At 39.5% G+C, this 13,371-nt stretch overlaps 1 pseudogene; it reads left to right on the top strand.

Annotated features, from left to right (window-relative positions):
* The first annotated feature begins 3,310 nt into the window (after nucleotides 1-3,310).
* The window catches only part of LOC101573396, a 36,886-nt pseudogene continuing 26,825 nt past the window's right edge, over nucleotides 3,311-13,371 (top strand).

Below are 13,371 nucleotides of genomic sequence, written 5' to 3' on the forward strand. Positions count from 1 at the left end.
ACCTTTACTAGAATTTAAGATACCTAAGGGCAGTGATGTTTTTTCCCACCACTGTATTTTCAGTGCTTTTTATTTCAAAGGTGCTCCAATATTGGTTGCTGATCTAATTCTATGAAAACTCTGGACTCCAATAAATACATAGGAGTACAGACTCCTTCTGTTGTCCCCCAGCAGAGTCTGAGCTCCACAGTACCACAGATCTCTCACAAGTAGATTACCCACCTAACTCATTCAGTAAGATGACTACACTAAATACAAATCTTCATATTAAGCAGTTACATATTTACAAAGTGTTCCCATGGCCTACCTGACCTGATACTCTCAACAACACATATATAGGCTTGGTACAGTTCTTTTTACTTATGCAAGACATACAGGATGTGATCATGCATTTCAAAGATGAAAGTATTCATGGGCTTTCAGCCCCCTTTCCACTAAGCTGCCTTCACTGTCTCTGCAACTGCCCCTTCTTCTCTGGAATCATGATTGCTTCTCCAGCTTTGCTGTATCATTTCACTAGCACACAAAACTGTAATACTATATTTCCACCTAAAAACAACCTGTCTGGTGAATTATCACTCAGTGCTAGTGCATCTGCCCAGGATGTGCAAGTCCCAAATTTCAATCTACAGCACCACAAAAATAATAATAAAAGCAAACGCTCTTTTGCAATTTCACCAAGATGAAGTTCTCATCCCTTTACTCCTCTTCAGTAAACCTACTCTACAAGCTCTCCCTCCCTCCCTTCGTACCTCCCTCCCTCTGCTTCTAACCACCCTTCCCTTTGTTCCAGCCTCAAACTTTCAACTCTGAAACCTCTCCTTGAGAGTCTGCAACTATTCCCACTTTTACTGATTCCAGTATCACACAGTTTCAGTCTTTCTGGAACTAATCCAACAGCAGCATTCAATCTCCAACCCTCTGCATTCTTTTGGAGACATATTCTTTCTGTAGCTTTCAAAGTCTCACTGGCCACATTTTCTTGGATGTGGACACCTCCTTTTCCATTCTCTAGCTACTTGGGTAACCCAGCATCAGTTCTATGATCGCTTCTTTTCTTTATCTCCCAACTCCCTAGCTGTTCATCTGCAGTTTCTTCCTTTAAATGCCAGCTATAACCTGCCTTCCACAGTGATACCTCCTTGGCTGCCCCTCCCATGCCCTCTACTCTCATACCTCAAACAGAAGACTTACAAGGCATCTCAAACTTAATACAACAAGTGTTGGCCACTTGATTCCTCCCCCCCAAATCTGCTTTCTCCCATTTATGTTTCTGTGTTTATTTTTTTATATCACCAGAACCAGAGTTGTGTTGAATACACTAGAATACTCACAACAACAACAAAAATAATTAAATAAACCAGCCAAACTGGAAATAACCCTTGATTCATCTATGTTTCATATACCGTGTATTCATTCCAGCAGTGAATTCTAAGATACCTTCAAATCTTAGCCAGGATCCCAGCATGTCTCATGGAATACACCTCTGTGTTCTTACCAAAAGCACCTCTTGTTGCTTGCTTGAATGATCATGTAATTCATATAAAATATATCAATAGTGTTACAAAATGAACTTCACCAGGCTTGGATATGAACCACAATGAGTAGAGAGATGACAAAAGATAGTACCACAACTGTTGGAATTAATGACTGCATGCTAAGAGGAAGAAGCAAGCATGATTAATAATCTTACGCTTACGTCAGCACAGGGGAAAATTGGGAAATTCAGCATTTTAGTGGTTTTCCTCTTACCAAAAAAGAATGATTCAACTCATGTCTTTCTTTTTTCACGTTCCACACATGCTAACCTTCCCAGTATTTCTTCCAGTCTTCCTGAACTGTTTGCTGCAATAACTGGCTGGTCACTGTCACTTTTGTCCTGAGCTTCTTAACTCCAGGGTAGTCTCTCTCAGAAAGCACCATCACCCTGTATCTCTCTATCAGAACTTGTGGTGCATTTTAGGTCTTTCTTTTTTCTATATGTACTGCTCATCTCCATGTAAACATGTCATCTTCTTTTATTTACCATGAGCACTATTTGTATTGCTCATTTTGCTCTGAGCACGTGTTTCCTTTCATTACGATCATTTGTGAACATTTCTTTCCAATGAAGAAATATGCTCTTAACATCAACTGCTAGTGCACACCAAGCCCATGCTGGTGTGTGTGCCTGCAAGCGCGCGATGGAAGAGTGTGCCTGTGTGTCCGCGCACTTGTGCAGTAAGCACTGCTTTTGTCCCACTTCAGCCCTCCGCCAGTTGCTAATTCATTCTACAAGACACTGAGTAATTGGTAAAAACCACGAATACCATCCTCACCCATATGAAGGTGAAACTCGAGTGAAACCTTACACAAACAGATAATTAAAACACAGCATGAAAGTATCAGGTAAGGATGTCTATAGGAGTGAATGAAGGGGAAAAGCAGCTTTCCCAGACTTGAAGAAACAGAGAAAAGGAGTCAAAGAGAAGAGTCAGAGGGGAGGGTAAGTCCTGAGAGTAAAGAGGAAAAAAAATAGTTATAGAGAGGTAGAAATTGGCCACAGGAAAGAATGAGCCTGTGCTAAGGAACCAAGTATAGGTCAAGTGGCCAAGCAGGAGCAGAAGGACAGGCAGAGGGCCATGGATGGTACTTCAGCCAGAAAGAAGTATTTCAAGTCAGATGAAACAGTCAATGGCACCATGTGTTGCTGAGCTAACATGTGAGTACCTCCCATCAGCCCAGAGGAGCCTCAGATTCCATTATAATGAAGCTCACGGGAGCTCAGCAAGCAAGGTTTTCTCCAGAGACCTACCCGACTCTAGAGTCTGTGCAGAAGAGCCAGTTGTGGTCAAACAAAAGACTGTGAGAGCAACACCAGGCCCTTTCCAGAGGGTCCATCCAGTTCAGAAGTCCTTCACTCTACTGTTCACAATAGCTATACAGAGCATACGTGAAAGGTACATTGCCTGACCCTCACACCCACACTTTCTCATTTAAGCAGGACTGTGACAGAGCTTTATCCTGCCACCTCAAAAACTTTCAGATGCATGTGGCTGGCCATGCAACCCAGTATAGGCATAAGAAACAGAAAATGTGTCAGGAAGCCAGGTCAGCTCATCCCATTGCTCAGAACACTTTTCCACATCCCAAGGAGGTGCTAACTCTTCACAAAATGAAGAACTGTTGGGGCGGGCAACACTGAAGATCCAAGTGGAAGGGGCAGTAGACTGGTAACCGTGACACTTTAAGAATAAAGAGCTATCAATCAACAAGATATTGTTCTCCTTACTACATAGTTCTTGGTTCTCCTTCTCAGACACTAGCAATGATGGCAAATAAATTAGCCTTAATTGTCTTTGTTCATGAGAAGGCAGCTGATAGCAGCCTGCCACGGTGCTTCCTCATTGCGACCACCATTGTCATGGGGACTATAATCAGATCTGGTGTGAGCTGAGGACACAAAGGGACTATCAGATGCCCACCCAGACTCTGAACCCAATTATATATCTTGCTACCTCTTCTTGGAATTTGCATCACCTGTTTTCGTATTGATAACCGTTCCCTGCATTCCCCTTTCTTCTGTCTACAAATGTGCCTAAATACCCCTTCAGAATCAAATACATTCTCTGAACTCTGTTCTTTTTTTTCCTTTTTGCTAAGAAGATTCAGTTTTATAAAATATATAATACCCAGACTTTCAATTACAGGCCACAGAAAAAATAGAAATAAATATTGATGTCTGACATGGATTACCTCATTGTCTTATAGGATGTCTGCATTGGAATTAAATTATAATAAATATTACATACAGGATACAGAAGTAACCCCCACAAAGAGCTGATTAATTCCAGGTAAGATGGAGAGATCAGCAGTGGTAGAGATGTCCTTATGTAGAAGATAATAAATTAAGGCTGAGGATGCAACTCAGTGGTAGAGTGCTGGACCTTACAGCTTGCCTAGCATGTGCAAGGCCTTGGGTTTGATTAAAACATTTCTCAAAAGAACGGACAATAGGACAATGTTTGAAGGCCAAAACGCAAAAAAATAAAATGTCAGACACAAAGGATAATATCTGTAAAGTCACGGATACACAGAAAGAAGCAAACCTGGAAAAGAAGCCAGGATGACAACAGGCCTCGTCATTCTAAGAAATGAGAATTCAGCTTGGACCAGACAGGTAGACCTGGAATAAGACCTCTACTCTTTTCTTAACTAGCATATAGCTTTGGTAAGTTAGTTAAGACCTAATGAATCTCGGGGGGGTGGGGGGGTTAGCTGTTAAAACATAGTAATAATAATTTCCACTACTAATTCAAGACCCCTCTCTGTGAATAAGGCACATGGTTCCTGCCCGCAGAGAGCTTACTGCTAACAAATGCTCTGAGAATTAAGCAACCTTGCTAACAAGTCTAGCAACATGCCCAGAGTTTGTACAGCTATGAATTCGGAGACATTTCAGTTCCAGTAGAAACACCAGAATGATCTTTTCCTGCACAGCACTCTATGCAAGGATGAAAACATACCTCTGCTGTTTAAATCGCACTATACTAACATCAGTCTCATCTTCTTTCCATTGCCACCAATCCTAACCTCATCAACTCGTAATAAAGCACTACTAATACCTGAGCTGGGAACTGTACTGCGTGGCACACAAAGCGAGCTGAGCTCCAGGATTAGAGAGGCAATTACACAAACGCCCTTTCATGCACACTTACCAGCATGGAGTCTGCATGAGGGGAAAATGGCCAAGTAAGCCAAAGTTACACATTTCTAAACACAAATTCATCACCTGAGTTAAAAAGGAGCGGCTTAATGAAAATAAACAGAGCTTTAAAAGAGAGATTTAAAGCCTAAATACAGCTTAGGACAAGTTGTGGCTTTCTGGTATCAGGCAGGCATTGCAGCAGAATTGGCTGCAAACCGGAAATGGACCAGAGGGGACCCTCTTTGAGGCTGCATTGAAATAGTCCTCTCTCTCTGTAAAAAAAAAAAAAAGAAAAAAGAAAAGAAAAAAAAAGAAAGAAAGAAAGAAAGAAAGAAAGAAAGAAAGAAAGAAATTATCATGTCTATATTTTCAAAAAATCTTCAGTGTTTTTCTGTGCTGGGCTCTGTTTGCTGCATTTAATTTCACTTTTCTAGGATGAGTCTATGAAATCATGGTTGAAAAGAGGGAGAAGACAATATAGTGGAGTCCTGAAGTGTTTAATGTTTATCTTTGAGTAGAAAGAAATGGTCTAGAATAAATACTATTGGAAAATAGGCTCTGAAAAGCAAAATAATAATTAATAGTAATAATGGTAATAAACCACACAGGTCAGTGTACTTCGACTCCCTCCTTCACACAGGTATCCTTGGATAACTTCTTACTATGACTACGAGGAAGTGAGGACTTATAGAAGAGTGATAGGAAAACTTTACCACAGAACTGAAGAACATTCATGTGAGGAAAGGTCTTAGGGAATGTTCAGTCTAGAAGGCCAATACATTTCTGTCTCTAACATATCTTACAGTGCCCTCCTAGAACTACCAGTTTCTACCCAGTTCCTATATTGCTCCGCATAGACAGATTGATTTAGAAAGACAAAAAACGATTGCATTTAAAGATAAAAATGTAAGACATTAAGACTCCAATCTGGATTATCCCAGCCAACAAATACTTAATGTGCACATTTTCATTATTCTGAACATTCTGAATAGTTTTTGGATGAATAAATACACAATTTTTACGATGCCGCTTGAAAGGGCAAGTGTCCCCCGTTGGAGTCATAACTCTATCTCGGCATGTGCTACAAACATCTTTATTCTACATTCTTTCTCAGAAGTCTGCAATTCTGCTATGAAGAGTCACAATGCGTGTGTGTGTGCGCGCGCATGCGTGCACGCGCAACATTTCTCTAGTTCTCACCATTTGCCGCGAACCATAATGACTTCTGCAAAAACTAGAAAAAAACGCTCCTTGGAATTGAATAAAATTACTCTCATCCTGACATGGTTCTGAGCACCTCCTCTTCATTCTACAATACTTCAAAATTATTGTATTGTCATTTTAATTTTAATTTATTGGCTTTTAAATAAATTTGAACATGATTTAATTTATTATAAACGTGATAAGTATTATTATAAATATTATATTTCTATATATCATTTACAAGTCATTGCATTTTCTCTAGAACTAGTTGAGACATCTAAGGACTTCTAGAAAATTATGATGAACTCTCAGGATTAGACTAGAAGAGGAGAAATCTTTCTGAGAGCGAGATCGCAGTGGAGCACAGAAGCCAGAGGACAGAGTGACAGACATCCTTAGTGTCGTCCGCAATCTACATTTCTTTCTCTTGCTTTGCTCTTCTTCCTCTGTCCTTATACGCCTCGTCACTTCCCCTAGGGCATTGCCTTTTCACCAGAACCCTTCATCCATCTCAGTGGGCCTTCACATCTAGCCCCTTCCCTGCAAGCAAGTGCAGGGGCTGGGGGTGCGATCCCCGGGGCGCGCTGAGGCAGTAATTGAGACTGGGCTTAGTGGTGCGCGCTTGTAATCCCAGAGTTTGGGAGGCTGTAAACAGGAAAGTCACTGCGAGTCCAACCTAGTAGTGAGGCCCTCAACACCCTGCAGACCCTTTCCTAAAATACAAAAAATTAAAATTAAAATTAAAAAAATAGAAAATCAAATTCAATCTCCATTTCTAGCGCTGGAGTGTCACCAGAATTAATTATCGCTCATAAGTTTTCTTTTGCTTTTCTACCCATTCTTACAGTTGTAGTATCTATATTCAATCCCTGGATGCAGCCAGGTTATCTAAAATATGAGCAAGTGTTTTGTTCACACAGATGCTGTACTTTGTACTAATTGTTTTTGCTGAATTATATTTCATGTTCTGTTCCAGGTTTCCATGGAATGGTGAGAATTTTCCCAAGCAATGGTTAGTTGAAGTCATATTCTTCTACGATAATAGTCATAAGTAATAAAACTAGAAAAGTTTCCGTGGGAATGGTTCCCTCCAGGGATAGTGGATGTCTGCATGAAACATCCAGAGCAAGTGAAGAGAGAAGAAATGTGCCTGTACCTACATGGTTTCTATCTCTTCGTTCAAAAAAAGATTTGAGACCTATTTGAAGAGATATTACAATATGTCAGACCTAGCAATTGAATTAAATTTTTACCATATTTTTTTATATATTTGGAATTCAAAATTTAACCATGTGGGGCTGGGGAAATAGCTCAGTGGTCTGAGTGCCTGCCAGGCAAGCTCAAGTTTCTGGGTTTGATCCCCAGCTCCAAATGCCTCACTGTCCCCAAAACCCTGGGCACGCCAAGCTGGCCACTGAAACTGTATGTGAGGTACATGCCTATAAACCCAGTGCTATGGAAGCTGAGAAAAGGAGGATCACTATGAGCCCAAGCTGCAAAGTGAAACCCTGTACCAAATAAATAAACAAAAGATTGTTTAAACATTTAACCATATAGACTACCATATAAAATTCACAAATCTATTAAGGAAATTCAGGTCCACTTTCCTCCCCAATTATCTTCCTATGCATATTTTCCTTTGTTGTGATTTTAGTACCTATGAATTTTATTCTGTTGTCATGCATCTCTTTTGGTAGACTGCTTCTTGTTCTCCCAGAAATGAAGTGTGGCGTATTTAAATTTATTCCTTCTTCTACTTCATTTTTATACTTTTCTGCTGGATGGTTAAGAGCTGTAGGGGATGCTTGTCAACAATTTCTGACACTGATAGTCAAGCAGAAGACCCACTGGACTACTGGACTCTTTTAGAATATTTTGTCGAGTAACACACCTATAATATTCAAATGACAGAACTAAACGAAAAAGGGGATACAGATGAATGTCCATTTTGTATTTGTGTATTCAAAATGGTTAAGATAGATATATAATTACATTCTCTTAATGAACAGAGGGATTTGTTCTAATAGTGTTTGTAAATAGGATATCATGTCTGAATATTGTACAGCAAATAACCACTAGGAAGAGAGTACGCAATGTGTTAATCATTGGAACTGTCCTGCCAATTTGATTTGAAGCTGTCTCATTGCTATTTGTTTCTCAATAAAATTATGGAAAAAAAGTAAAAAAATAAATTTATTCCTAACAAAGAAGCCATGGTTTTGAAGTAGTTCACAGTCTTTTCGAGAAAAGTGACATAATCAAAGCTAGGTGGATTGCACATAGATGGATCTATGCATAATCTACAGAAGGAATTACCTAATTTCCATGATTACTTGGAATATCATTGTTCCTAGCATCACTCTTACCACGAACATTCACAGTCACAACAATGATAGTGCCTACTGACTGACTCCATAATGTGCCTGGCACTAGGCATGAGATTTCATTTCTTCTTTTATCATTTATCACCCATAATCTTATCTAATAAATCTGGAAGGCTCATATTATCATCATGCTTTTAAGGCTCAGATAAATTATGAAAGCTTTAAAATCTGCTGCATGGACAACACTGAGCCCGAATCCTAATTGCTAAGCAAACTGCTTCCAACAACTTCACACAGAAGAAAACGTTTAATATTAGAAATAAAGACAGAGAAGGAAAATCAAAAATTTGCAAAGATACTCTACATGTAGAGATGGAGAGGAAGTAAAAGTTATTCTAAATGAAAACATAGAGTGATATGAAACACCAGCAGTGTTTAGGAGCTGGTAAGAAGTTTGGAATAGCAGCAATGTGGGCCTTGTGTGTGTAGAAAGGCAGATGAGATTGGAGGGGACCAAAAGGACTTGTATACCTCATAGAGGAAGTGGGTACTTGTCCCAGAGACCATGAAGAACTGTATGAAGGTGTCAAGAAGCCAGAAGATTTGATTCTATTGTTGAAAATGCTACTTTCACGGTGGTGTGGCAATGGAGTAGAGGAAATCAAGAGGGAGGGATGGAGGAAGGTAGCTTAGAAGGCCATGATTCTAATCCAAAGAAGGGGCCATAATTCTAAGGACTAGCTAAACTGAAGAAAGGGCCAAGGTCATTAGAGAAAAGGCCTCCTTTGATAGATTCTCAAAAATTAGATTCTGTAAGACGTGCTAGAATGTAAATATGTAGACTGAAGAAGAGGGAAAGACTGGGGTTGAATCTACCACCCATATTCCTGGCTTAATACACTAGGTGGGCAGCAATAGAAGGTGGGCTGGGTGAGGGTGGAGATAAGGAGATGATGGCTGCAGTTCAGGCACTTTAAGATAGCAGTAGGAAAGGAGGCTGCAGGGCTGGAGTGGGGGGCACAGGTGAGACATCCATGGGATGTGGTCATGGAAACTATAGGAATAAAATAGAGAAATCTTATGAGATCAGAAAAAGCCACAAGAATGCCAGTGTTTAAGACAAACATTGAAATTTAAAAGGTTGAAAATGCCCTGATAAGGAAGAATGTAAGAAGAAGATGTCAAGAGAATAATTGCACAGAAACCAAGAGTAGGGAGACTGGAAAACCTAAGAGAGTTCAACAGTTTGGTAGAACGAGCATGATAAGGATTGAAAAGCTGTCACTGGGTCTCAAAGTGGCCATGGACCTAGAATGAGAGCAATTCAGGAAAGTAATGGCAGTGGGGAAAGAGGAAGAAGCAATGAGGCAAACACAAGCCACCCCTCACAGAGGAAAAGGGTTCCTAAGTGGTCACAGGAATACTCCTTGTGTGGGAGGAAAAAAAGCAAGGCTTCCGTATTCATCCGCAAGTACTGATCTGCAGGGAATTCACAAGGGAAAAATAAGGCTGACTACAGCGGCGAGAGTAAATGGTAATCATAATGGCATATATCTGAGTCTTGTTACTAAATTCTAAGCAGATGGAGTGTCACAGAAGCACAAATAGACATGAGGAAAAGTGAAAAGCTAGAGTAGGACAGGATCATTTCATGGAAATAGGAAACATGCAAAATGGAAGGATTTGCAAGAGACGGACAGTCAAGAAGTTTTTCTTAAAAAGGAGCAAACGGGAGATAAAAGACTTAGCAATGGGAGTGTGCTCAGGGAATCAAAAGCAGAGAAGGCCATGGGTGGCACTGGTTCTATGCAGGCAAGGTGGAGGTAGGTCTACAGAATGCAGAAGCTCGAACTGCAAGTTCTGTTGACCTCTCAGGATCATAACAGGAATGCACAAAGAAAAACTGAGTCACTTGTCAAAGATCTTGTGTAGCGGAATGAAGTTGGTGGAAGATCTAAAGAGATCTTTGTAGTCTTTAAAGGCTTTATTAATGGATATGAGTTTACCTGAGATGGGAGGTAGAACTGCCTACCAGGTGTAGGAGAAAAGGACTGCAGTATTGCTGTCTGCTTTCAGGACCACCCAAAATGGCTAGTGCAAGAAAAAGTGTTATCTACACTTCCCAAGAAAAAATAACATTCCAAAGGTTTTGGTGTAGGCAGAAGAGTCTGTGAAATAGTTGAGCAATATGCTTGCTATTAAGTTATTGTCTTGCAGTTTAAAACCATCCTTGTACATCGGGCTGGAACTCTAAAATTCTGTGCTCTGGCATCTGCACCCTGTTAAGCTCGGACATTAGAGGGCACCAGAGGAGGGTGGAACCCTGAAAAAGGACTTGGTCCCTCTGTTTCTATTGATTCCAGTAGCAACAGGTGACCTTAGTGTGTGGGGTCTTAGTGGCTCCCTCTCAGAGCTGCCACAGCAGCCAGACAGGCTCTCCTCCTTCCTAGTCTGATTTCAGTTCTGCAAGGATACTATACCAAACTTCCAATCATAATCCCAAATTCTTACCATGATATTTTTGGTTCCAATTTTATATAATTAAATTTTTAGCAATTATTTTTAGCAAATATGAATATCTGACAACTGCATCCAAAAGTTCTTGAAAATTTAAATATTTTATACCAACACAAAATTCAGAGAATATGATGAACTTAATGAATTCATGTTTACTAGCATGTTGTCTAGTAAAAATCCAGAATTTGAGAAAATATTTGCAATCAATTCATCTGATAAAGATGAATTAATAGCCAGAAAGCACCAAAAATAGCCCCTCAAATCAGCAGCAGTAATAAGGACAATAACATGATTTTAAAATGGACAAAAGACCTAATAGGCATTTTTTCAAAGAAGACACACAAACGCTCAACTTGTTCATGCAAAACCCAACATAACAATAACCAGATATATGAAAATCAAAACCATGAGTTATCATCACACCCCAGGTAGAACGCCTATCACCAAAAGATGAACACACACAACAGCAAGTCCTGCTGAAGTTCTAGAGGAAGGGCTACCCTTATGGGCTGCTGGTGAGAATGTCAATTAGTAGTCATTACATAGGACAGCATGGATTTCAGAAAGCACAAAGTGCAAATGCCATATGATCTAGTCGCCATGCTAGTGAGTTTTTTCTTGAAGACAATGAAATCATCAAAAAGCTACCTTCTTTGCAACAGTTAATGCAACATCATTTACCACAGCCAGCATATGAAATAAGGCAAGATGTCTTCCAACAGATGAATGGGTGGATAAAATAAAAATCAATATTCTAAAAGTCATAGAGAATGTCTGTAACCTATCGATAAGGTCTATGAGTGAACAGTAAAACAGCAGAGTTACACATTTAAGTAAAAAATTATCTTCAAAACCTAAAGAGAAATAAATGCCCATACCTGACACAATAAATTTGTCCAAAACATTTGTCCAAGTCATTTAGATTTATTATATGCCATAGAATACATAAAATGGTAGGCCACCCTGATAGTTCAGCAGACTAAAGCACCTGCTTAAGCAGAGCACAGAGGCCAGGGTTCCATCCCTGGCCAGCCCCACCTCTGGGACACGCCGAGATGGCAATTGAGACTGGACATGGTGGCACACACCTATAATCCTAGCACTTGGGAGGCTGAAAACAGGAGAATCACTAAAAGTCTGATCTACATAGTGAGACCCTGTAGTCCTTGTATTACATACAGGGGGAAAAAAGAATACATAAAAGGAAAAGAGAGTGAGGGAAAAAAAGAGAAAAAGCCAGATGAATGGATTTGCAAAATGTGCATATAAGCAATAAAATATTTTTTGGCCATAAACAATGAATGAAATTATAATTTGTGATTATGTGAGTCAAAGCAGAGGGTATCATGATACAAAAAATGAGCCACCACAGAAAGAGGACACCAGGTGTTCTTACAAATTTGGAAAAACTAAAAAAAATCAATCTCAGAAGAAAACAGTGGTCGTGAGAGACTAGAAAACAGATGGGGAGGGAAGGATAAGAGATCGAGGCTGGTAATAGGCACCAACATACATTTAGGTCAAAAAAACTTGTTCCAGCATTGTAGAGCACAGGAGGAAAACTATAATTTAAAACAATTTATGAGGGTTGGTGAGATAGCTCAGCAGACTAAGTGCTTGCTTAGGTAAGCACAGGAACCAGGGTTCAAACCCCAACACCACATGCTGTGCTGGCCCCAGCTGAGCTGGTCACTGAGACCAGTTGGGGTGGAGCGTGCCTGCAATCCCAGTGCTGGGAAGTTTGAAAACAGGAGGATCACTACAAGTCTGAGCTGTGTAGTAAGACCCTGCACAAAATTAAAAAAAGTTATATTCTAAAATATCTACATAAGCACAATGATTTATAGCAAATACAAATTATCATTATTTGGGAAACACTGATAGAAAAATTAATTACCTAGTTTGTTTAATACAGTACATTATATAATATACCACATTAAAATATATTATATTATTAATATCATAATTTTTATTATTATATAATAATTAGACAGTATACATATGTCTAATTATTATATAATACCATGTAAATAGAAACAAACATTATGTATGCAACTTGAATACTTAAATTTTAAAAGGATTTCTTCACATATTTCCACGTTTACATATTTCATGGAGAAAATATGAATATAGTTAAGGCCCCTCTTGACCTACCTTAGATCAAAAAAAATGAAAATAAAAAAAAATTTTGGACCAGGGAAATGGCTCAGTAGAATAAGCACTTCCCTGGCAAGCGCAAGGGCCTGAGTTCAATTCCCACCTCCACAAAAGAAAAAAAAAAAAAAAATTAAAAAAGAGTTAGCCAAATAGCTCAGTGAATTAAAGTGACTGCTTAGGCAGAAGCAGGGGCCTGGAGTTTGGTCCTCTGGCCTGCCATGCCAGCCCCGCCCCAAGGGCGTACTGAGATGGCAATTAAAACTGGGCATGGTGGCACATGCCTGTAATCCCAGCATTTGGGAGGCTATAAACAGGAGGATCACTATGAGTCCAATCTACGCAGTGAGACCATGTACACCCTGTACACCTTGTCCTAAATACAAAAAAGAATAATAATAAATAAAAAATAACCTACCTTAGATCATATTTCTCTCTACATCTTCCTCTACAGAGTGTCCTGAAATTAGCATATATATAAATATA

This window comes from Octodon degus, unplaced genomic scaffold, assembly GCF_000260255.1.
Source record: "Octodon degus isolate 3935 unplaced genomic scaffold, OctDeg1.0 scaffold00016, whole genome shotgun sequence".
Classification (NCBI taxonomy): Eukaryota; Metazoa; Chordata; class Mammalia; order Rodentia; family Octodontidae; genus Octodon; species Octodon degus.